Source organism: Bidens hawaiensis, unplaced genomic scaffold (assembly GCF_021521415.1).
Source record: "Bidens hawaiensis isolate Kalapana, Puna unplaced genomic scaffold, B.hawaiensis_p1.1 tig00045417_1, whole genome shotgun sequence".
Lineage (NCBI taxonomy): Eukaryota > Viridiplantae > Streptophyta > Magnoliopsida > Asterales > Asteraceae > Bidens > Bidens hawaiensis.
The window spans coordinates 1-27,538 of NW_027498083.1; positions in this window are offsets into that span (position 1 = coordinate 1).

A 27,538-nucleotide genomic window follows, 5' to 3' on the forward strand; every position below is an offset into this window, starting at 1 on the left:
CATGGGATTTTAGCAAACTACTAAACAGAACATGAGCAAAAACCTAATATAACTAACACTCTTCTTCAAGTCGGAGCATAGATATTAGTCATGACCAACTTGTTACAAATAATATCCATCTGAGTTTTCCTGAGAGGTTTGGTGAGAATATCTGCAAGTTGAAAGTTTGTCTTAACATGAATTGGCTGAATGGATGGAGGATTTGCTTGTGTGCAAACTACTCGATCTAATAAGGTGGCAGTCAACCTCAATGTGTTTCGTCCTCGCATGAAATACTGATTCTTAGCTATATGAATAGCTGATTGACTATCATAGTATAAGCGCATCAACTCGTTAGAAACAACCCCAAGTTCTACAAGAAGACGGCTGGTGTATATAAAAATACACTTCTTTTTAGCATCAAACAATCTCTAAAAACTGCAACTTCCATCAAATAATATAGCACAAATAGCTACTTATCATATTAAAATGTATATTCATGTAAACCCAAGCCTTAAACGAAGAAACAAGCGAAAAGACGAAGAAAAATGAAAGAAAACTAAAAAAAACACTCTAACACGCCCCCATGCTTTCCTGTAACACCCCGCAACCGCAGCGGAAACGTAAACGGGATGCGACAGACACCTCTGATATCAACCACATTGTTTATAAAGAAAACTGAATGCACTAATATACTTCAAAATTACATTATCTCGTATTTCATTACCGTCTAGGTGATACACACATCATACCATACGATACATAACTCTATTTGTTATAATGTATCCTAACATCCTGCACGCAAATCTTACACACATCAAGCACTTAGCACGTAAGCGATCATTTCATCTTAATTGTACCTGAAAAGCATGTGAGAAAACGGGTCAACTACGAATAGTTGGTGAGTTTCACAATTCGAGTAAACCATGATATATCAATATCAAAATATAATATTATCGATGTAATTATGCTGAGCCCACAAGTGAAACCTCTGTTAATCCAGAACACTTCCAATAACCTCTGGGGACACTGTTAACCCAGAACACTTCCAATAATCTCTGGGGACACTGTTAACCCAGAACACTTCCAATAATCTCTGGGGACACTGTTAACCCATAACACTTCCAATAATCTCTGGGGACACTGTTAACCCAGAACACTTCCAATGACATCTGGGGACACTATTAACCCAGAACACTGTTGCGGGACCTTACAATATTAACAACTCAGACAATTACCATCTTAGTACATTTCTGTACCATTCCCGTACAATAAACAATATATATAAATCCACGCAAATCCATACGTTCAGTAAAATCCACGCAAATCCATGCGTTCAGTATGTACTTAAATATTTCAGTAGTAACATGCTTTCCGCCCCGGGAAAATATTTAAAACAGTTCAGTAAAAAGGGGCTCGTGAAACTCACCTTAGCACATGCAAGCAGGTAACAACAATCAATATCAGTTAACACGTCCAATCTGTAATATGATCCCTACTAACGTTATTATACACTTATTATTAATATAACTTTAACTAAGTTAACCGGTACATCTGGGAACACTGTTAACCCAGCACTGTACCCGTTCTGGGGGCAAGGTTAACCCAGAAACACTTCTCCGGACTCAGATTGTGATGTCGTTTAGAGTTCCATGGTCACAACTACTATTAGTCGTTTTTCTCGTTTTGCGTGCCTAGCACGGTTATCCGTTTTTATATTTAAAAAATGAGTTTGGTCACACACGACCCGAAAATAGTGGTTGACTGATAATTTAATTAAAGATGTGAAATTATAGCTCGGTTTAGACGTCCCGATTGGCCGCGGGACCCGTTTCCGTCTTTGGCGTACCGGAAACTGTTAAAATAGGTTAAAATTACTCAACTCATCCGAATTATTTTCGGATGATTTATTTTTACTTGTTTAACTCATTTATATCAAAATAGTTCATTTTTAGGGTTTTTATACACCAGTCAGCTCGCTTAAGCGAACTTCACCGGTTTACGCGTTTTAACTTTAAAAGTTTGATAATTAGCACGATTAATTATCCGTTTACTCTCGGATCTTGAAATTTTGCACAAATCACTTTTTAAAAGTGGGGAATTTTATAAAAATATTTCCAGAATTAATACTTATATTTAAAATTTATTTATCTATTTTTAAACACCATTTAAACACTAAATATGTCGTAAATACCAAACGATCTTAGGAAAATCCCAAATTTTTCCTGGATGTCCCCTACCATCCACATAGTCCCCTGTAATTTTTCCAGAACCAAAATCTTCTTTTACATGCCCTTTTTACTAAAACCGAGATAGAAATCCCTAGAACTCGTTTAACCGAAAAGCCTACTTCAACTTCTCCAACTGAACTCAAATTTTGTGTGTGACTTATAAATGATATAAAAAGCTTATCTGAAATTTTCCAGAATTTTTCATGATATTTAACTATTTTTCACCATTTTTGGCCAAAACCGAGCATTAAATTCACCAAATATTCATCCTTTATCCAAAAATTACCAAATATTCACAGAACTCATATTTTCATGTGTTTAACACCTCTGTAAAATTTCATGACCTAACTCTAAACGACCAACAATCTGTCCAAAAACACATACACCGACATAAACCGAATGTACCTTTCGTTTTCCGCCACTACAAGCTACAAACTCGTCTTTCCGCCTTATCTACCACTAAAAACAGAGCCTACAAACAACATACCACAATACCAAGCAAGTTACCTCACGATCAAGCCATTTCTTTCATGGTTACGGTTATGATACAAAACAAAGATTTAAACCGTAAAAATTCGTTCTTGGTTCGTTTAACCCCTTTCTTGGACCAAGATCCCTTGTATAACCCGTATACATCACTTGATCATGCAAGAATCGGTTTTCATCTTTGAAACCTCATTTTCTTGCAAATAAACTCAAGAAACGAAGATGGAAACGTGATTAACTCGCTTATTTACCTTGTTTTCTTGCTAAAAACTCTCGGTTTTGGATCATGATCTTGAGAGGATTAGAGATTGTGGAGAATTTGATGAGAAAAAAAGAAAATGGAATGGGGAATGACCCCCTTGGGTCCGATCGGCACACTTAGGGGGTGGGGTGGGACCCACCTCTTCATTTTAGGCCACTCATTTGGATATCCGCAATCCGGATAATGTTTTGGATAATCTGGTTCAGTTCGTTTCTCGGTTTAAACGTTTAATTCGGCTTAAAACGAGGCCAAAACGGTTGTTTTTCGGCTAAAAAATGAAATTTATATAAAACCGATTTAAAAACTTTAAAAACTTAAACCATGACATTTATTAACTCAAAACATCATATTATTAATTATCGCGCATCTTTTTCGGCTTGATCGATTGTCTCTTGCTCGGTTTGGTATTAAAGGTTTCGTTTAATGTACCGTCGTACCATTAAATCGAAATTCTTTTTCTGTGCCGTACTTTACTTATCCCGAAGCATTAATGCTTCGTAAAATCACTAAATATCATATATCTCGTCTATAATTGAACCCTCGATTCGTTCGGGTTTCAATAACTATCAATCGATTAATCGCATATTCAATACGATGAATTATTTATTCACGCACAATCAATACAGTGAACCCTGTATTCTCGTATAGTTACTATGGTAACTCATGTACCCGACATTACTTATGACGTAACTAACGTCTATCGGTTAGGGTATACCTGGTTTCGTCGGAATCGTTACATTCTCCCCCCGTTAAGAAATTTTGTCCTCGAAATTTTACACGCCCACTATCCCCTTTCAAGAGAAAGGTGGGGGGGTTTTTCCTTCAGAATTCACCCTCGCGTTACCAGGTATAATCTGGTCCTCGCTGTGAATTCCACTTAATCTTAATCAATAAAGCTTGGTATGTCCAAACTGTTTAGTTTTCCCGTCTACTATCTCTACGGAATTAGTTATGATATCAAGCATGTCTTCTATGAGTACCTCTATTACTAGTACTTTCGTTGCCTCATCACTTAGGCACTTTTCAATCCGTATACATGGCAAAACATTATGTATAGTACTTAGCCCCTGGAGTACTTTAATCGATAAACTACATGACCAATCTTGGAGATAGTCTCATGAGGTCCTGTATATTAAGGAGCTATTTTCGGTTTTGCCAAACCTCATATCACCTCTCTAAGGTGATGCCTTTAAAAAACCTTGTCACCTCTTTCCGGCGACAATGGTTTCCTTTGAATGTTGGCATAAATCCTTTGCCAATCTCGCGCTGCTTTCAACTTATCTTAAATATTATAAATCCGATTGGTTGATTCTCGAATCAATTCAAATATTATGGCTTGAGTGACGCCCATTTTCAATTTAACAAATTGGTGATAATCACTTCACCCATAGAAAGCTTCAAGCTCTCGATGCTTCCTTCCCCGCCTTCCAATAATAGAAGTAGGATGACTATTTCGATCAGAGATAATTGAAAGTGTACTCTAAGATGAGATACCATTTCACCATCATGAATTTGGGCAAGAATTCATTGTGGTAATCGTCATGGTTTGGGATGAAATGCGAGGATTGGCTACTCGATCCGCTATTACCCAATTTACCTCATGCCTTTGATATATCTTGGGAATTTGCGTCCCGAAATCCATGGTAATTTATTCCCACTATCATTGGCGAATATTCTGTCGTTGCGGCGTACCCCAGGGTTTTCGGTGTGCAGCCTTATCTCTCGCACAACTCAAATATCCTCTAATATACGTACCCATATCTTTGTCCGACTCAGCCATTAATAAGATCCTTTCAGATATTCGCATCAACACTAGTCTAATCCGATCCCGGATGTATGAAATATTTCGATCTATGCGCTTCGTCCATGATTAAATCACGAAGGTCATGGAGGGTCGGGATCCAAGCCCGATTTTTTTTTGAAGTAGAGAATTTCGTCCACGCGCTGTTCGAAATTCTTCTCATTGCCGTAAAGTCCCTCCTTTTCCAATTATTTCTCTTTCAACGCCTCCCGTTGAGCGACTCGAATCAGGTCCTAAAGGTTCGACTGGACTATCATCCCCCGTGCTCGCACTCGCAATGGCTTAGCCCGATCTTTCCTACTCAAGGCATCGGCTACGACGTTAGCCTTGCCGGGGTGATAACGGTTGTCACAGTCATGATCGTTTAACAACTCGACCCATCTTCGTTGCCTCATATTCAGTTCTTTCTGATCGAATATGTGCTGCAAACTTTTATGATCGGTGAAGATGGTGCACTTCGTATCGTAGAGATAATGTCTCCACATTTTAAGTGCGAAGATAACCGCTCCCAGTTCTAAGTCGTGAGTAGTGTAATTTTTCTCGTGTACTTTTAACTGTCGGGAAGCATAGGTTATAACCTTATTATACTGCGTCAACACGCATCCTAACCCTTTACGCGATGCGTCACAATATGCAACAAAACCATCGTCTCCATCGGGGAGACTTAAAATCGGCGCTTGGCACAATTTTAATTGTTTCTATCTTATTTGGATCTTTGTGAAATCTTTGTTGCTTTACAACATGACCAAGGGATTATGCCTTCTTTATTCAAAATCACATTTCGAAAACTTCACGTATAGCTCCTCTTGCTTTAACACTTCCACAATTTTCTTAACCGTCGTTCGTGCTCTTCTTTACGTTGCAAATATATTAAAATATCATCAATGAATGTTATGACAAATTTGTCAAAATAACGTTTACAGACTCGGTTCATGAGTTCCATGAATGCTGCCGGCGCATTTGTTAGCCCGAAAGGCATAACTAAAAATTTATAATGGCCGTAGCGAGTCCGAAACACTGTCGTTGCAACGTCCTCCTCTTGGATTTCTCATTTGGTGATAACTATATCTAAGATCAATTTTCTAAAGATAAATCGCCCCTTGCAGTTGATTAAACAGATCATTCACTTCGAAGAAGTGAGTACCTACTCTTGATCGCCACTTTATTCAATTCTCCCTAATCAATACATATCCTAACACTTCCGTCCTTCATTTCCCAAATAACACTGGTGCACCCCATGGTGACTAACTAGGTCGTATAAAACCTTATCCAATAATTCTTGCATTTCAGTTGGTGTAAGTCGGTAAGATGCTTTAGCAACAGTGCCATCTTGAGGTATTAAATTGACTCCGAATTTGACATGTCGGGTTGGCGGTAATCCAGGAAGTTCTTCTGGGAAAACTTGTGGAAATTCGCCTACCACCGGGATATCTTCTGTATGTTTTCTTTTAAATACTTTGGCAATCGCGTTTGTTAAATACACCACGTCTTCTTGTCGTAAATACTATAGCATCTCAAAATGAGATTAGAGTGGTAACATAATACCGTACACTTTTCTCTGTATCTAATCGCTTCATCGTCCGAAAGAGAGTTTCTAATCATCTTCTTTTCATAATTGATTTCAGCTTCATGTCGAGTTAGCCAGTCCATGTTAACTATTACGTCAAACTTCTTAACTTTACTGGTCGTAGGTCAATAAGGAAAGGTTAATCGTTCAGAATAATAGGACAATTCCGAACAATTTAGTTAACCATTAGGGGTTTACCGTTAGCGATTCTACAGTATAGGGTTCTATAGTTTCACTAATCAGTATCTTTCCAAATGATAGGAGGTTAACAGGAGCTAACTTCTATCGACGACCGTAAAAATATCGCTGAAGTCTATTGATTTAAAACTACAACGTACTTAATACCACTTTTGGATCATGACTTGCTTTATTTGAATTACTCCCAAAAGCACGGCTCCCTGCTTGATCAGGGGTTGATGCTTGTCATGAGGTTCATCTTCCAACAACACCTTGGTTCAACTTTGGGCAATTTCTCTTGAAACGTTCTGTACTGCCACATTCATAGCAAGTACAACTGTTTGGCATAATTTGCTTTCTTTGGATGGATTGTTATTGAAGTTATTGGGTTCGGAGTGGTTGTACACGAATGGGTTGGGGTTGTCGGTTCACATGGCTTCACTTGGTTCTACAATTGTGGCATTACGTCCATCTTTACTACACCTGTGGCCTACTCACTCGACATTCTTCTTCCTGCCGATAACCATATTTTCCACATTTAGGGAAGAACCCTTCATGCGGTTCATGTTTTCAAACCAGAACTAGTCTTAGTATAATTCTGGGTTGTAGGACATGCCTACTTATTCACAAGTCTATCTTGCACTATACCTTTATCATTTCTCCTCTTTAATACTCGACGTCTCTCCTAACGTCCTTCCAGTCCGCTTCCCATAGAGTCAAATATATCAATGCTGACTGGTGACACAACCCTTCCAAAGGTTATATATTTTACAGGATTGACTATACTCCTTATCGCTGGAGTTAGTCCCCAATATTGCGCTCACTTCGCTTAGTTTCAGGAGTAATTAGCCATGTTACCAGACATGACAATTCCTTCAAACGATTAGCGTTTTCTAAGTGATCAACATACAACATTTCTATCTTCCATAGTTCAGTTTCCAATCTCTGAACTTAATTACTCGAATAAAAGTGTTCTAGCCCAAGAATTTTAAATTCCGACCATAACATATGAGTAACAATTTTCTAACTATAATTTTGTACCATCGTGTTCCATCACGATACAACATAATCTACCAACATATCTGTAGCATATTTCACTACACAATATTCTAGACTCATTCCAATATCCTTAACCATTTCGATCTTTTCTATCCACTCACTAATCTATTCCTCCCTTTACCATCAGTAAACTATTAATAATTTCCTTAACACAATCAACAGACATATCCTTCATACCGGATCTAATTCATTACGACTACTATTCATGTTTAGTTTATAACTAATACTTGTAGTCATAATAGTATTCGGTGGAACATTATCACTTTTAGTAATACCACCAAGAATTGAAATATTCATATTCATGTGATTGCTCGATCTACAATCTTGCGATCACATTTGCATCAACACTAGCAGTGATCTGTGATACAACATTCGGTATCATCATCTGTTATCTTTGAGCAATCAACTGAATCATATCAATCTCCATCATTGGAGTTACTCTTTTTATGTCATTCTGCCGTACTCATCCCGTACGCAGTAATCAATACTAATCTCACCATATAACTCGTTACCAGCTCAATCATAACAACAGGTACACATACACACCAAATATTATCATATATATTACACATACCGGCATCTAGTATATATGTCCCACAAATATAATAACATATAGACTTAACCTGACGTCGGTTAACGTCTAAATATGGTTCATAACTCTTGTCACCATCTGACATATAGATCTTTCTCAACAAAAATCAATGTTTAATATTCATGATTTCAATATCCTTCTGCATGTCAGCATAACCGATACATGCTCACCGTGAGCACCAAATGATTACGTACCACGGAGTTATAATATCCGTGTCTATTTGTATATCCGGTATACACGGTATACCATCTACGAACAGCCAACTATGCTATAATGACTCCAACACCTCTTTGTGTATGGGTAATCATTCTATTCGAGCATACATGGGCGTAGGCATCTAACGGATATAAGGATAACATAGGGAGTTGCAAGGTTCAAGGTAATCGCGCAACATGGGTTGCCTTCAAATATTATTAATTACTATTATGGGAAATTCTATCACTTGCTCAGTCAATGTCCTCAGGCGTTCTAGGTTCGTTGAAATTGGTAATTCTCGATCTGGAGGTGGTATGTCTCATATGTTTGAGAGTGAGAAATACATATATATACTTCTATATATTATTTTTATCTGCTGATTAATTATCAAATTTATTATTATCATTATTTATTTATTTATTTACCTTAATGGAATAAGAATGGGTTCAGGTACGGATCCGTCCGTACGTGAGGGTCGACGGTTCGGGTGAACATCCGGGGTTATTAGGATATACGGTACCGGTGTTGGTAGGGTAAGGGATTCATCAATTTTGGTTGGGAGTGACGGTTACTAGATATTTCTGGTTAATGTCAAACGGGAGATCTAACTTGGTACTATCATAATTATGACCCGATAAGTCAGACTCATCATCAACCGATGCTCTTAGAAATTTCAGCATCCTCGGTACTTTTATTATTTCATCCCCCGGTTCCTTATCCGGGTCCCATTTCTCAGTACATGTACCCACAAGATATGCACGTATATATATACACATTAGCACACATAAATAATATTATATACTTTACACATATGTTGCCATTTTTACCTAATAATGTACCCCGTGACTTCCCCTGAATTCCCTCGTGCGGACAAGTCTGTTATTATGTTCCGGACCATAACAACTCACTTGTCCATCCAAGTTTATCCAGACCTCGTCACTATAAATTATTAGTTGATATTCAGATCCTATAACACATGAGCTACTGGTTATATTTTAGGTATCTTTTAAAGACATCCTAATTCTTTTATAACCAATGGCTCTGATACCAAGTTCTGTAACACCCCGCAACCGCAGCGGAAATTTAAACGGGATGCGACAGACACCTCTGATATCAACCACATTGTTTATAAAGAAAACTGAATGCACTAATATACTTCAAAATTACATTATCTCGTATTTCATTACCGTCTAGGTGATACACACATCATAACATACGATACATAACTCTATTTGTTATAATGTATCCTAACATCCTGCACGCAAATCTTACACACATCAAGCACTTAGCACGTTAGCGATCATTTCATCTTAATTGTACCTGAAAGGCATGTGAGAAAACGGGTCAACTACGAATAGTTGGTGAGTTTCACAATTCGAGTAAACCATGATATATCAATATCAAAATATAATATTATCGATGTAATTATGCTGAGCCCACAAGTGAAACCTCTGTTAATCCAGAACACTTCCAATAACCTCTGGGGACACTGTTAACCCAGAACACTTCCAATAATCTCTGGGGACACTGTTAACCCAGAACACTTCCAATAATCTCTGGGGACACTGTTAACCCATAACACTTCCAATAATCTCTGGGGACACTGTTAACCCAGAACACTTCCAATGACATCTGGGGACACTATTAACCCAGAACACTGTTGCGGGACCTTACAATATTAACAACTCAGACAATTACCATCTTAGTACATTTCCGTACCATTCCCGTACAATAAACAATATATATAAATCCACGCAAATCCATACGTTCAGTAAAATCCACGCAAATCCATGCGTTCAGTATGTACTTAAATATTTCAGTAGTAACATGCTTTCCGCCCCGGGAAAATATTTAAAACAGTTCAGTAAAAAGGGGCTCGTGAAACTCACCTTAGCACATGCAAGCAGGTAACAACAATCAATATCAGTTAACACGTCCAATCTGTAATATGATCCCTACGATCGTTATTATTCACTTATTATTAATATAACTTTAACTAAGTTAACCGGTACATCTGGGAACACTGTTAACCCAGCACTGTACCCGTTCTGGGGGCAAGGTTAACCCAGAAACACTTCTCCGGACTCAGATTGTGATGTCGTTTAGAGTTCCATGGTCACAACTACTATTAGTCGTTTTTCTCGTTTTGCGTGCCTAGCACGGTTATCCGTTTTTATATTTAAAAAATGAGTTTGGTCACACACGACCCGAAAATAGTGGTTGACTGATAATTTAATTAAAGATGTGAAATTATAGCTCGGTTTAGACGTCCCGATTGGCCGCGGGACCCGTTTCCGTCTTTGGCGTACCGGAAACTGTTAAAATAGGTTAAAATTACTCAAATCATCCGAATTATTTTCGGATGATTTATTTTTACTTGTTTAACTCATTTATATGAAAATAGTTCATTTTTAGGGTTTTTATACACCAGTCAGCTCGCTTAAGCGAACTTCACCGGTTTACGCGTTTTAACTTTAAAAGTTTGATAATTAGTACGATTAATTATCCGTTTACTCTCGGATCTTGAAATTTTGCACAAATCACTTTTTAACAGTGGGGAATTTTATAAAAATATTTCCAGAATTAATTCTTATATTTAAAATTTATTTATCTATTTTTAAACACCATTTAAACACTAAATATATCGTAAATACCAAACGATCTTAGAAAAATCCCAAATTTTTCCTGGATGTCCCCTGCCATCCACATAGTCCCCTGTAATTTTTCCAGAACCAAAATCTTCTTTTACATGCCCTTTTTACTAAAACCGAGCTAGAAATCCCTAGAACTCGTTTAACCGAAAAGCCTACTTAGACTTCTCCAACTGAACTCAAATTTTGTGTGTGACTTATACATGATATAAAAAGCTTATCTGAAATTTTCCAGAATTGTTCATGATATTTAACTATTTTTCACCATTTTTGGCCAAAACCGAGCATTAAATTCACCAAATATTCATTCTTTATCCAAAAATTACCAAAAATTCACAGAACTCATATTTTCATGTGTTTAACACCTCTGTAAAATTTCATGACCTAACTCTAAACGACCAACAATCTGTCCAAAAACACATACACCGACATAAACCGAATGTACCTTTCGTTTTCCGCCACTACAAGCTACAAACTCGTCTTTCCGCCTTATCTACCACTAAACACAGAGCCTACAAACAACATACCACAATACCAAGCAAGTTACCCTCACGATCAAGCCATTTCTTTCATGGTTACGGTTATGATACAAAACAAAGATTTAAACCGTAAAAATTCGTTCTTGGTTCGTTTAACCCCTTTCTTGGACCAAGATCCCTTGTATAACCCGTATACATCACTTGATCATGCAAGAATCGGTTTTCATCTTTGAAACCTCATTTTCTTGCAAATAAACTCAAGAAACGAAGATGGAAACGTGATTAACTCGCTTATTTACCTTGTTTTCTTGCTAAAAACTCTCGGTTTTGGATCATGATCTTGAGAGGATTAGAGATTGTGGAGAATTTGATGAGAAAAAAAGAAAATGGAATGGGGAATGACCCCCTTGGGTCCGATCGGCACACTTAGGGGGTGGGGTGGGACCCACCTCTTCATTTTAGGCCACTCATTTGGATATCCGCAATCCGGATAATGTTTTGGATAATCTGGTTCAGTTCGTTTCTCGGTTAAACGTTTAATTCGGCTTAAAACGAGGCCAAAACGGTTGTTTTTCGGCTAAAAAATGAAATTTATATAAAACCGATTTAAAAACTTTAAAAACTTAAACCATGACATTTATTAACTCAAAACATCATATTATTAATTATCGCGCATCTTTTTCGGCTTGATCGATTGTCTCTTGCTCGGTTTGGTATTAAAGGTTTCGTTTAATGTACCGTCGTACCATTAAATCGAAATTCTTTTTCTGTGCCGTACTTTACTTATCCCGAAGCATTAATGCTTCGTAAAATCACTAAATATCATATATCTCGTCTATAATTGAACCCTCGATTCGTTCGGGTTTCAATAACTATCAATCGATTAATCGCATATTCAATACGATGAATTATTTATTCACGCACAATCAATACAGTAAAACCTGTATTCTCGTATAGTTACTATGGTAACTCATGTACCCGACATTACATATGACGTAACTAACGTCTACCGGTTAGGGTATACCTGGTTTCGTCGGAATCGTTACATTTCCTATGCAAGAAAAGACAAAAATCTGCAAGAAAAGACAAAATACTTGACACGTAGACACGGGACCGTGCCTTAGGAAGCATGGGGCCGTGGTCACCTTTCAGAAAAAACAAAAGAAATTTAACGAAGGACCAAAAACACAAGGCCGTGCCTCAGGAAGCACGCCCCCGTGTTGAGTCAACACGTACGATCTGACAAAGCTTGTAATGCGACTGGACATGTGGACCCGGGGGCGCGCCTTATGAAGAATAGGGCCGTGCCTATAAATAGAGGAGCTTGTTGCACTCATTTGATGTGCTTGAATTAAATCTCTATACGGTTTTCTCTTATAAAAACACTCACATTACACTTATTTTGAAGATCTTGTGGAGAGCTTGAAGGCTTGGAGGCTATCATCATCATCGTCCATCATCATCCATCACCATTTAAGAAGGAAGACTCATCCAACATTTGGTTAGATTGTTCTAGTTTGATCATGTGTTTGTTATCTTCATCTCTTTTGATGTTCATAACCATGCTCATTATCAGCTAAACTCCATTTACCACCTAGAATCTATGAAGAAGCTTTGTTTTACTTGATGATTATGTTGAACATGTGATTCAGTTTGGTAAAGTACATGGTTATTCTGCAATTATCCTTTGATGAAGAAATGTTTTATCACTTTAACTCAATACATCAAGGTTGATGATTAATTATCATTCATGATTCACTCATGTTCTTGGAGACTATAAATGGTAAAAAGAATACCTTGATAACTTATTCAAGATAAAACATGGATCCTTATATTGTACTTAGAAATGATGAGATATAAGTTGTGATCTATTTCTCTAGTTTTGATAATTATGAAATAACATTGTTAACGCGATTTCTTAGGTTATCATGCTAGTTAAAGAAATCATATGCTAATGGAATGTGTAATGATAAACTAATCAAATCAACCAAGGGGAGGTTGTGTGAGTTAACTACAATCACCCGAAGTTGTTAGGATTGGTATTTGAGAAATCAAAGTCAATCCTAATCGTTCTACTTTACCAAACTACTTGTCTACTTAAATTGACATTCTGTTGGTAGTATGAGATTAAGCAAGGATGGACTTGAAAATACGCATGCTACTATCTTTTATGTCATAGAATATGTTCACCTAGAAATGAGGGACTATTCTATCATATATTATTAAGGCAACTTTATCACATGTTTACTTAATAATCATCAAGGAAGAACGGAGTGGATTCTTGATCATAGATGGTAACCTTCCTATAATTGAATTACTCATTTAGAAATTCTCTTATTGTCACCTATATATTATATATATAAGTATTTCTATTTTACAAAAAGTTTGAAAATCAACCCCAAAATGATTAAACTCTCTGATTGAACTAAAACGAAGATTCACTATTAGTGACATTTGTGTCCACAGATTGATACTTGGTTCTTACCAATACTATTCTACATATACGGCAGGTACACTTGCCTATTTTGGTGTGTTTAGTCTTAGTAGAAATCACTTTTATAAATTTAAAACACGATCTTGTGCAAAAGCTAAAATCCCATCCATTATATTTTACCACATCACACGCAGCACACATCAAGTTTTTGGCGCCGTTGCCGGGGACACGGTACGTTTCTAAGAACGATCCAAGTTTTATTTTAATCATTGTTTATAACTGTATAATTTTTTTTTACTTTTGTTTTATATTCTTTTTATTATTAGATTAGAATTTTTTAAGGCTAGCCTAACCTTTACTTCAGCTTAAACGTTTGCTAACCTTTAGTTTTAATTCTACTAAACTTTAGTTTAATTCAAATAGTTTAAATTTGATTTAATCCCATATATGTACTCTACATTCGGACTTGAGCTTGTTTCTCAAATTTCTGAACCGGAACGACTTTTTCGTTGACGAGCACGTAATCGGACCGCTGAAACCGCCTAAACAATCCAAGACGAGTCAGTAGACGCCACCGAATCAGGAGAAAATCAAACCGAAGAAATTATGGAAGCACAAAACAATGAACCAAACATGAGCCAATATTCCAAGCCAACTCTCGAAGGCTATGGCAATGGAGTGGCTCCACCCGATATCACCGAACATTTCGAAATAAAATCAAGCAGCATTCATATGGTGGAAAATCCAGTTCAATTTTATGGTCTCCTCGACGAAGACCCTCTTTTTCATATATCTCGATTCCTACGAATTTACGGAACCTTTAAAATTCAAAACTTTTCAGAAGATCAGATTAAACTCAAACTCTTTCCTTTCTCTTTAAGGGGTCAAGCCTTAGAATGAATAGAATCTCTTCCTTCTGGTTCCATCACCAACTGGGACCAGAAGGTTGTACAGTTTCTCCTAAAATACTTTCCGCCTGATAAAACAGCCAAATGTCGAGCCAACATTACCGGATTCCGGACCGATGACGATGAGTCGTTACACGTAGCTTGGGAGAAATACAAAAGTCTTCGGAGAAGATTCCCACACCATAGACTGAGTGTATGGTTACAAGTACAAACTTTCTTTGACGCACAATCCAGTCAAAACAAACAGGCCATCGACCAAGTCGCCGGTGGAGACCTGGGATCCAAATCACCTAACGAAGTATTTGAAATCATGGAAAAGTCAGCAAAGAAGAGTTTCGCTTATATTCCACCAAGATCTACACCAACACATAAGTGAATGCACCACGTCGATTCCAACACTCATGTCACCGCACAGCTTGAAGCCATTTCTAAAAAATTTCGAACAACTTCAAGCCGAACTATCAAAAAAAAAAATCACCTGTGACACCTGTGGAGGAACTCATAAGTCGAATGAATGCAAACAAGTCATTATAGCCATGGAAGAAGTTGATTTCATCGCACGTCTAAATAACTCGTTCAGCAACAACTACAATCCAGGATCGAGAAACCACCCGAATTTCAGTTGGAAGGACAGAGGTAACACTCAAACCATACCTGGATTCAAAAAGAGGTCGATGAATCAATCCTTCCAGCCTAAACCTCAATTTCAAGAACAAAGTTCAAGTAGCCATCAAAATCCGAGCTACTAAAAATTTAAGAATTGTTGATCCAAATCTTGGCCAAGACAAATGAAGCAGAAAAGAAGGCTGACTCAAGAGCCGTTGATATCAGCGGAGTATTGTTAAAGCATGAAGCTAACCTAAAAAGTCAACAAGCATAATTGCAGAATCTAGAAACTCAGATTGGACAGATTGCCCGACAATTATCTGAAAGACCACCTGGCGATCTTCCAAGAAACACAATCCCAAACCCAAATGCAACAGCCAACGTTGTTACATTGAGAAGTAGCACGACCACTGTTGCCTCGCCAACTTCAGAACCAGTTATGGAGACGGAAGTCCCTGACAAGACGCAGGAGGTACTGAACCCAACAGGCACCGTACAACCTAAGGAATCAGTCCGAACTTATGTCCCCCCATTCCATACCGTGGACGGCTGAAACAGGAGAGATTGGAAGCTCAGTACGGGAAGTTCTTAGAATTCTTCAAACAACTCCACATCAACATCCCTTTTGTCAAGGCTATCACTTTTGACATAGGGAAATCTATGCAACATCCGCAACATCACGATGACACATTATACTGTGTTGACATCATCGATTCTATCGTGAGTTGCTATGTGCAGAAATCCTCCATCAATAACCCACTAGAAACACAAGTCTTAACCGAAACTGTCACCAGATCCATTTTAGAAAATGAAAACCTCGATGATCAAGAAGCATCAGAAGTAGTATGTGAGATCACAGAATGCAACGAAAAATCAAAACCATTAATCAAAGAACCACCATCTTTAGAGTTAAAAGAACTACCAAACCATCTTGAATACGCCTTTCTGGAAAAAGACTCTTAACTCTCAGTAATTATTTCATCTCACCTTTCTAAAGAAGAGAAAGACGAACTTCTTAAGGTTTTTAAGTACCATAAGAAGGCTATCGCAGGAAAGATCATGGATATTAAGGGAATCGGTCCTTCCTTTTGTACTAACAAAATCATCATGGAGGAAGAATACAAACCCGTGGTCCAACATCAAATAAGTCTCAATCCCAACATGAAAGATGTGGTGAAGAAAGAAGTAATTAAACTCCTTGATGTCGGATTAATCTATGTAATCTCAGATTCACCTTGGGTTAGTCCAGTTCAAGTAGTACCCAAGAAGGGAGGAATGACAGTTGTAATGAACGACGAGCTAATACCAATGAGGACCATCACAGGCTGGCGAGTTTGCATTGACTACCGGAACCTTAATGACGCCACAAGAAAAGAGCATTTTCCACTTCCTATTATCGATCAAATGCTTGAAGGTTTATCTGGAAAAATGTTCTACTGTTTTCTTGATGGATTCGCTGGATACTTTCAGATACCCATTGCTCCTGAAGATCAGGAGAAAACCACGTTTACATGTCCGTATGGCACCTTCGCCTACCGAAGAATGCCATTTGGACTATGTAATGCTCCAGCCACCTTCCAACGTTGCATGGTGGCCGTCTTTCATGAAATGATCGAACGGTCTATGGAAGTTTTCATGGATGACTTCTCAGTCTTTGGAGACTCTTTCGAACATTGTCTGAAAAACCTAGACAAAATGTTGGCTAGGTATGAAGAAGTAAATTTAGTACTCAACTGGGAAAAATGCCACTTTATGGTCAAAGAGAGCATTGTTCTTGGTCACAAGATATCACAAGCAGGAATAGAAGTTGATAGAGCTAAAATAGAAACCATATCCAAACTTCCGCCACCAACTTCAGTCAAAGCCATTAGAAGTTTTCTAGGTCACGCAGGATTCTATTGTCGCTTCATAAAATACTTCTCCAAAATTGCTAGACCTATGACCAAACTTCTGGAGAAAGACGCATCATTCGTTTTTTCTGAAGAATGTGTTGAATCCTTCAACATATTGAAAGAAAAACTTGTCAACACACCAATCATGACTACACCCGATTGGATCTTCCATTCGAAATTATGTGCGATGCAAGTGGTTTTGTAGTTGGAGCCGTACTCGGACAACACAAAGAAAAACATTTTCACCCAATTTACTATGCTAGTAAAACTCTTAATTATGCACAAGATAATTACACTACAACAGAAAAAGAGTTATTAGCAGTAGTTTTTGCCTTTGAAAAATTTAGATCCTACCTAGTTCTTTCTAAAACAATTGTTTACACCGACCATGTCGCCATACGTTACCTCTTCAACAAACAAGATGCCAAACTCAGACTTATACGATGGATTCTACTACCCCAAGAATTCGACATATAAGTCAAGGACAAGAAAGAAGCAGAGAATGTAGCCGCATACAATCTTTCACGCTTAGAATGCCCAGCTTCAAAAGAATATTGCAAGGAAATTATTGATGATAATTTTCCACACGAAGTTATCATGCATAAGCATTAATGAAAGAGGAAGATGAAAGTCCTTGGTTTGTCGACTTCGCAAACTATCTAGCTTGTGGAATCTTAAGAAAAGGGCTAACTCATCAACAACGAAAGAAATTTTTCTTCAATCGTAAGTTCTACTTCTGGGAAGATCCATACTTGTTTAGGATAGGAGCCGTTTAGGTTGTTTGTAGGTGTGTATCAGGAAAGGAAGCTTTAGATATTCTCAAACACTGCCATGAAGGAACAATTGGTGGACACCACAGTACAGCCACCATGGTCAGAAAAGTGTTTGACGCAAGATTTTTCTGGCCCACCATATATAAAGACACACATGCTTTGTTCCAAGCATGCAATGCTTGTCAAAGAGCCGGAAACATCTCAACAAAAAAATGAAATGACTCAAAAAGGCATTCAAATTTGTGGGGTCTTTGATGTATGGGGAATAGATTTCATGGGCCCGTTTCCTAACTCATTTGGAAATAAGTACATCCTTGTAGTAGTCGACTACGTGTCTAAATGGGTAGAAGCACAAGCTCTTCCCACTAACGATGTTCGAGTAGTTGTATGATTTCTGAAAAAATTATTTTCACGATTCAGTACTCCAAAAGCCTTAATCAGCGATAGAGGTACTCACTTCTGCAATGCTCCAATGGACAAAGTCTTATCACGATATGAAGTTCACCACCGTTTGGCAACACCATACCATCCACAGACTAGTGGGCAAGTGAAGTCTCGAATCGGGAAATTCAAAGGATCTTAGAAAGAACTATAGGAACGAATCGCAAAAGTTGGGCAGGAAAGTTAGATGACGCTTTGTGGGCCCTTAGGACAACCTACAAAGAAACAACACCCTTCAAACTTGTTTATGGGAAGCATGTCATCTACCAGTAGAACTAAAACACAAAGCTTACTGGGCTCTCAGAACAGTGGACTTTGATCTAATGTCCATCGGAAAAAACCGGGAAGATCAAATTCACGAGCTAGAAAACTAAGAGCACTGGCATATGAAAATTCCTGGTCTTACAAAGAAAAGACTAAACGTTTACACGACGACCATTAAAAAGGAAACAAAAAATTTCAAGTTGGCGGTCGTGTACTGTTATATAACACACGTTTACGTCTTTTCCCAGGAAAGTTGAAATCTCGTTGGACAGGTCCACATATAGTTGAATCAGTTTTTGACTATGGGACAGTTGAGAATTCAAATTCTAACGGCCAAAAGTTCAAAGTGAATGGACATTGATTTAAACCATACATCAATGGACCATTAGAATCCGTTTCAGAGGTACTAATCCTCCACCAGAACCGATGAACATATTGGAAGTAGGGTCTGGCCAAGACCCTGATTAAACTAGGCATTGTAAATAGATTAGTTTAAAAGTATAAATAAATAAATAAATAAATAAAATAAAAAAACAAAAAAAATAATAAAAAAATAAAAATAAATTAATAATAATTTTCAGTATTATTATGCTTTGGATGTTTATCGGTTGTGTGTAATTTTTTATAATTTAGGTACACTACAGGAGAACAGACGAAAAACACGGACGCTCTGTCGAAATTTCGATAGCCCGTAGGGAAGTTTGTTTCCATTTTACCCACCATACTTCATATGAATCTTATCATGAATCTTTTTATGAATATTTTCACATTAAGGACAATGTGAGATTCAAATGTGGGGAGATGAATTACTTGATCCATTGCTTTTTCAAATAATTATAAGATTCTCTATTAAACAAAAATTTTTGTAGCAAACAAAGACTATTTTCTAAAAACAAAACCAAAATAAAAGAATCTAAGAAATATTTTTTCAAATAATCAACTAAAAATCTACTATAACCAAAAAAGTGAAAAGGTAAAAAAGTTTTGTAATATTGAGAATAAATTTATGCAAAATATGACGTTTATACCCAATTCCTCCGTTATTGTGAGATAAACCTCATGCCATATAAATATTTTTTCGGAAGCTTTGAGTGAGTCAAATGTTTCGTGTGATTTAGAACTTGTCGCAAGTGTTCATTTCAAGACCACACGAAGCATTGTATATGGTAGAAGGTAATAATATCACAATTCCCTAAAACCATTCTCCAAATTACAACTCACAAAACCCAAAAACATTATCCAAAAACCTTACCAATTTATCCCTCTCACCAGTAAAATACAACACTGGACTTTTACCGGTAGACCCTAAAGAACTGGAGATGCATTCTTTCGATCTCAATTTTCTTTGCTATATACATTTCGCAAAGCCTAGGTTGCTTCCAGAACTTAGGGAGAGAATCTTTCTCTTTAGCAATGAGGTGAGGAAAAGTGGTGCCAAGACGAACAAAGGCCACCATTTTGTGGAGTTTCCAAAAGCGCGATGAAAAGAAGAGCAAAAAGATACGAGCGATGCTTAGGATGCGGAAACTAGTCCCACGAAGGAAGATGTAGAAAAAGTCAAACTCAGTCTCGACATGAATATACCAAACTAATGAGGGTGGGGGCTATTAGACTCAAAGCCGAACGATCCATTAGAGTTGGGAGTTATGTTCAGAGCAGGATTAAGGAAGAACTGATCCACATCCTCGACAAAACTGGTCTTGACGAGCTGACCTTAAAAGAGTCACTAAGTTTGTAAAAAATAAAAACAACAATCGGGAGAAAAGAAACTACCCATTGAAGACATATTAAGACTCCCGACAAACAGTAAAAGTTGTATTTACCATCCTCATTCTCATCCTCACCTAACCTAAACCCTTGAACCACCACAAAAAACCGAATCCATACTTAAACAAATCCAACCCATATTACCTTCTGATCTATGCAACCCTTCACAAAGGTGGAGATTTGAACTTTTTACAAGATTTTTTTCACATGTCACATTTTGGCTAAGAGTGTTCACATACATACATCACAGGTATGGTCAGATTTAAAATTGAGTGTGAGTGAACATTGTGAGAACGTGACGTTTTGCATAAACAGAAGCTCGTAAAAAAATCATCTTTTTATATATCACTACTGTTTTGGACAAAAATCTGGTAAGGATAATGTATCCAAATATGTAATTGTGAGGTTTAGTGCTAAGGTGACAATAATGATTATATAAACGAAACAAGGATGAACACCGTGATTTGTTGCGAGGAAAAACCCCTTGATCTTGATTAGATCAAAGGAAAAAAACCCCGGGTGATGAAAAATCATCTATCACCACTTTATTAATATCAAAATAGGGTTACAATGGGTGGAGTTTATGATCAATGAATACAAAATAGGTAAGTGTGTGTGATTACAGAGAACTAGGAGCTAGCGTATACGAGTGTAAGCTAATGAGTGCGTCTGTAACTGTGTGACCTAGCATTGATCATAACTTAGTATAAAAATAAAAGAAAATAACAACTAAGTACTTAGTCCTACATTTCCGCCATCTTCCCACTATCTTCAACACCACTTTTGACCACGTGTTTGACAAGTCTAGCAGCGAGAATTCTGGTGGAATAAGTCTTATAGCCGTTGCTCTTATCAAATAACAACCTACACATAAGAAACAATTGTTAATAATACCAACTGCTGAGGATCATTGATCCTATCACAGCTCCGGAGCCCTTCAGAAGGATAATAGATCATGATCTGTCATCAAGAATAACATATCCTCAGTGTATAATTTATTTTCCCTAACAATTGCCCCCAAAATGGCGGGTGTTTATTCTTTACAGCTGGCATTTTGAAATTTGAAATCCCTGCAAAAGATTAATCGATTAGTTAGTTTCCAGAGATAATTATTATCAAAACCCTTGATATTAATCATAACCACCTATATATGTGATCCCTTTAATCCATTTATAACCACATACTCCAGCCGTCTATCAGGTATCCTTCTTTCTCCCTCTATTCTCTTAAGATTCTGAAAAATATGCCTGTCGCCTCTTCTTCTTCTCCCTCTAAACAATCCGACCAGTCCTCCGACGACTTCGAGTTGATGGAGATGCGACCTCAAAACCTTATCGCCAATCCCTCTATGGAGATTTGTAAGTTTACTGACCCCAAGATCGACAAATTCCGGCCACTGTTTCCACCGGAAACTATTTTCTGACCGTACGATTCCACCGTCCGATGTGAAGTTTACTCTCAGACCTGAGTGTGCTTTCTGGCTTGCCCTTTTCTCATTGGTTACACATACCCGTTTCCTCCTTTCACACAGAGTTTCTTCGAATCTACCGGCATGTCGTACATTCTAGCTATGCCTATGATTTGGCGTGTTCTAGGCACCATTGAAAGAATCATTGAGGAAGAAAAGATTGATTTTGGCATCCAGGAACTGTCTCACCTTTATACCCTAACTAACCACGGTTAAAACCGTTTTTTACTAAAATATAAACCTCATCAACCCAATTCAATCTCAAAAGTAACCCTAAACGATTCCTTCTGGAGGAATCAATTTTTCTTTGTGAATCGAGACTCCATACCCGGTGGGAATGATTTACCTTTGACTTGGGTTAAGAAGTGTAGGATCCTAGATCCTTAACAAAGATACATTCCGTGATAAATGTTCTAACCTTGACTCTTTTTTCTTTCTTATTTTCAGTTGAGAACTTTGCTTCCCTGGCCAAGTTACTTGGAACAGATGAAAAAACAAAAAGATTTCTTGCTCTGGATCCCGAGGTTAGGACCTTCCAAGCCAGGTTTGTCGAAGCTTTCTGTGAGATCTCCTCAGACTCTAACATGTCAAGTAATATTTATATATATATAAATTAAACAAAGTAAAATAGAGTACTTATCTGTTTATTTGACCCTGTAGGTGCTCAAAAATCCCAGAAGTCTGCCAACAAGTTCTCCTTGGAGGATATTGACAGCATGATTACTCCCCAAAGTATCAAGAAGGAAGCTTTGAAGGCAGCAGAAACTTCCGAGCCAAAGACCACGACTACCAGAGCCAAGTCAGCAACATCCAAGAGAAAGAGATCTTCCGAGCCCGAGACCCACTTCAACATGATCCTCACTGTAAATGTCCTATATTCTGATGTCTTGAATTTGAGGATCCAAAATGCTTCTAAGTTTTACATAAATGTTGGTTACAAGCTATAAATGCTTGCAAAGGTCACTATGACAAAATTGTGAGCCAAATGAGCGAGAGCCTTTCGGGGATGGGAAGTGCAGCAGTCGCAAAGGATAAAGCCATGGCTCATCTCACCAAGGATAAGAAGCGGTTGGAGGATTAGTTATCCACCGTCGAAGCCCAAAACCAAGAAGAGGTGAAATAGGCCACCGAAGAGGCAAAAAAGTGGGCTTCCAGGTCGGTGCTACAGGCAAGGATCAAGATGGCGACGGAAGCCATTGATCCTACTTTTGATAAAGCTTTCTGGGATATGAAGAAATGGAAGGTGGCTCTGGTGGCTTTAGGTGGTGAAAAGGATTTGGAGACGCCGGACGGGAACTAGGCTAGAACCAGCGGAGTCAAGGAGGTGGCGGAGACTGAGGAAGGAACGGATGCAGCAGAAGGTGAGGAGGCTGCATGAATGGGCGATGAAGGATAATGAAGACAAGGCCTGAGCCCATTCTTTTTGTTTTTCCTTTATTGATGTTTTTATGGATAATGTGGTTGTAATGGATTATAGTAATTAGGTTGAAGGATCAGTGATCCTTAAGACAATTTCAAGAGGTGGCAAAGGTGGATGGATCATCTGTTTGTGGGGATGAAGCCTTCGGTACCCCTGTTTTCTTTATTTTCCTGCACTGTATGAACGGTTAGTAACATCTGCATAACCCAGGTGGATGGTCCATCTTTTTTATGGTGAAACCAGGGTTAAGGATTTTGGATAAGTCCAGGTGACTTATGATTAATAATAATCTAAAACTTTTGACTATTTGCTTGTTATTTGTTATTTTGTAAGTTTGTTTGATATAGTCTTAGCTTTATTGAAAGTTTTAAGAAATAATCTTGAGTAAAAATTTTAGGATAGAATATCCTTGTAAAAATAATTTAAAGATTTTAAATCCTTAAACTAAAAGGTTTATAAGGATCCTAGCCAAACAATGTAAATTTATAAGTAGAAATCATACCATAAGGTCTAATCAGACCTAAGTTACCATGAGTAGTGACCCTTTCACGATCCTTGTAGAACTAAGTTAAGGATTTTGAATCCATAAGTCTTGATTCTCGTCATTCAACTTAGAACATCTGTTGTAAAGAACTTATAAAATTAATTAGGGTTAGACCCATTAAATCGGGAACAAGCCCATAAGATAAACTGGAGACAAGCCCGTGCAACTGGGGACAAGCCCGTGAACTGGGACAAGCCCGTGAACTAGGAACAAGCCCAAAAAACCGGGGACAAGCCTAAAAAACCGGGGACAAGCCCAAACTGGGGACTGGCCCAACATACGGATGTTAACTGGGGACTCTCCCAAACCGGGATTTAGCCCAAACGTGAGATAACATGAAAATGTTATAAACCAGTGGTATGGTACGTCTACCATAAATCGTAGGATCCTCCATATAGCCGAAGACAACGAAATTGTCAGCCACTAAACGTGTACTGGTCCCGCTGCCCCGGACTATACGTTGGATAACGCGCGCTCCAGGCGAGAGTGTAGAAACTCTGATTTATAAGAAAGGTGAAAACCTTTAAACCTTGGAAGATATGACCATCGGGGGTCATACCTTAATCGTGGGCTAGGCCAAGGGAAATAGTAAGATACCTTTAAACGTGAAGGAGAGGTGGCCAACCTCTTAGACATTAATCCTCTAACTAGAATCCTGCATAGTTACTTAAAACTTGGAAAATACAAATGTTAAGAATATTTTATCCTTAAACTAATAAAAACCTTAAATGAATAAGTGATCGGATAGATATTACCAATTTTAGGATCCTGATCCTATAAGGATATTTTTATCCTCATAGGATAATTGATCCTGATTTCCGATTCGATCAGATATTGCCTTCCATAGTGAGCAAATGATATGCCCCCTTTCTTGTTTTTGATTCGATCAGATAAGGGCCTTCCCACTTGGGTGCTAGCTTTCCATCAGCCGGATTGGTTGTATTCTGGAATGCTTTCCTCAAGACTAGATCTCCTTCTTGAAATCTTTTGATCCTTAAACTTTTGTTGTATGCCCCAGCTACCCTTTGTTGATAATCCGCCATTCTAGTCTTGGCTAGGTCTCTGAGTTCTTCCACAATATCCAAGTCTTCGAGAAGGATCTCTCTATTGGCCTCAGGATCACGGATGCTTGTTTTGGCTGTAGGAACCACCATCTTTGTAGGGATTACTGCTTCTGATCCAAACACCAATGAGAAGGGTGTTTAGCATGTTTCATTTTTGGGTGTTGTCCTTTCAGCCCAAATAACATAAGGTAGCTCTTCGGCCCATTTTCCTTTCTTGGATCCTAGTTTCTTCTTCAAATTGTTGATGATTATCTTGATACTTGATTCCGCCTGGCCATTAGCTTGAGGATGCACTGGAGTAGTGGTAATCATCTTGATGCCCCCAACTGTCACAAAAGTTAGTGGTTCTTTTCCCGATAAACTGGGAACCATTGTCACAAATAATTTATGAAGTAATGCCAAATCTAGTAATAATATTTCTTTTAATGAAGGATATCGCCTCTTTTTCACGGACTTGAACAAAAGCTTCTGCTTCTATCCACTTTTAAAAGTAGTCAGTCATTGCAAGCATGAACCCTTTTCCTCCTGGTGCATTAGGTAGCTTACCCAAAATATCCATGCCCCACTTCATGAAAGGCCATGATGAGGATATAGGATACACAGGTTCTGCTGGTTGATGTAGGATGTTCCCATGCATTTGGCAAGCATCACACTTCTTTGAGTATTCCATGGCGTCTCTCTTCATAGTTGGCCAAAAGTGTCCTGTTCTTAGAATCCTAGAAAACAAAGCTCTTCCTCCAGTGTGGTACTACAGTCACCTTCATGAAAGTCTTTAAGTACCTCTAGAATTTCAGGATCCTCGATACACCTCAAGTATGGACCTGCAAGAGATTTCCTATACATAATATCATGTAATAAAATGTATTGTGATACCTTGAGTTTGAAAGATTTTGGATTCTTTGTGGCTGGAATTTCTCCATCTTGGATGTATTTTTTGATTGGGAGGATCCAAGATCCTTGGATATTTGAGGATGATGGATCCCAAAGTACGATTTGTTTGTTAGTTGTTATCTCCCCAACTTCTTGTTCTCCTATTGCTGGCGAGAGTATATGGATGATTGGGATCTTCATATCTTCTGGAATTTTCAAAAACGAAGCTAAATTTGCCAAAGCATCTACCCCAGCATTCTCTTCCCTTGGTATCTGATCAATACTAAACAGTTCGAAGGATTTTGCTAATTCTTTCACAACATCTAGATATTTGATTAGTTTTTCACCTTTTAACAGCATATGAGCCATTAAAGTGGTTAGCTATCAACAATGAATCTATATATACTTGAAGATACCTTATCCTCATGCGTTTAGCTAATTGCAAACATGCGATTAAGGCTTCATATTTTGCCTCATTATTTGTTGCTTGGAACACACAGGCTATAGACTGGGGTAATATATCCCCCTGTGGCGATTTCAGTAGGATACCTAATCCTGTCCCTCTTACATTGGAAGCTCCATCTGTGAAGAGGATCCAAGGATCCTTGGTTTCTTATAATTGCTGGACTTCTAAATCAGCTTCTTTTTGCATGTCACTGCTAAAATCAGCCACAAAGTCTGCTAGTGCTTGCGATTTAATGGTTGTTCTGGGCTCATACTGAATATCATACGCATTCAGCTTCACAGCCCACTTGGCCATCCTTCCTGATAATTCTGGTTTTCTAAGCACATTCTTAACAGGATAATTATTTTTTAAAATAATAGTATGTGTTTCAAAGTAATGTCTCAATTTCGTAGAATCCATAATAAGTGCAAGAATTAACTTTTCTAAATGAGAATACCTGGCTTCCGCATATAAAAGACTTTTACTTACATAATAAACGGGATGCTGTTCACCTTCATGATCCTTAACGAGGACGGCACTTACTGCATTTCCTGAAACATCTAGGTATAGATATAAGGATTCTCCATCCACAGGCTTCATCAAAGCTGGTGCTGATTATAAGTAATCCTTTAAGGCTTTTAGGGTGACTTCATGCTTCTCTATCCATCCGAACTTCTTATTCTTCCTGAGGATGTCATAGAAGTCTTTGCACTTCTCCGAGGATTTGGAAATAAATCTGTTGAGAGCAGCTATTCTTCTCGTCAACCTCTGGACATCCTTAGCATTCACAGGAGACTTCAAGTTGATGATGGCTTCTATTTGCTCGGGGCTCGCCTCTATTCCTCTTTTGGTCACCATGTATCCTAGGAATTTCCCAGATTTGACACCAAAATGGCACTTTGATGGATTCGGCTTCATGTTGTACTGATCCAGGATGTTGAAAGCTTCTTCAAGATCTCTGAGGTGATCCTCGGCTTTTTTTGACTTTACCACCATGTCATCTATGTAGACTTCCATGGTTTTGCCTAAGTGATCCTTGAACATCATATTGACCAATCTTTGATATGTTGCCCATGCATTTCTTAGTCTGAACGACATAGCAATATAACAGTATATGCCGGTAGGAGTCATGAATGCTATATCCTCTTGATCAGATGGTTCCA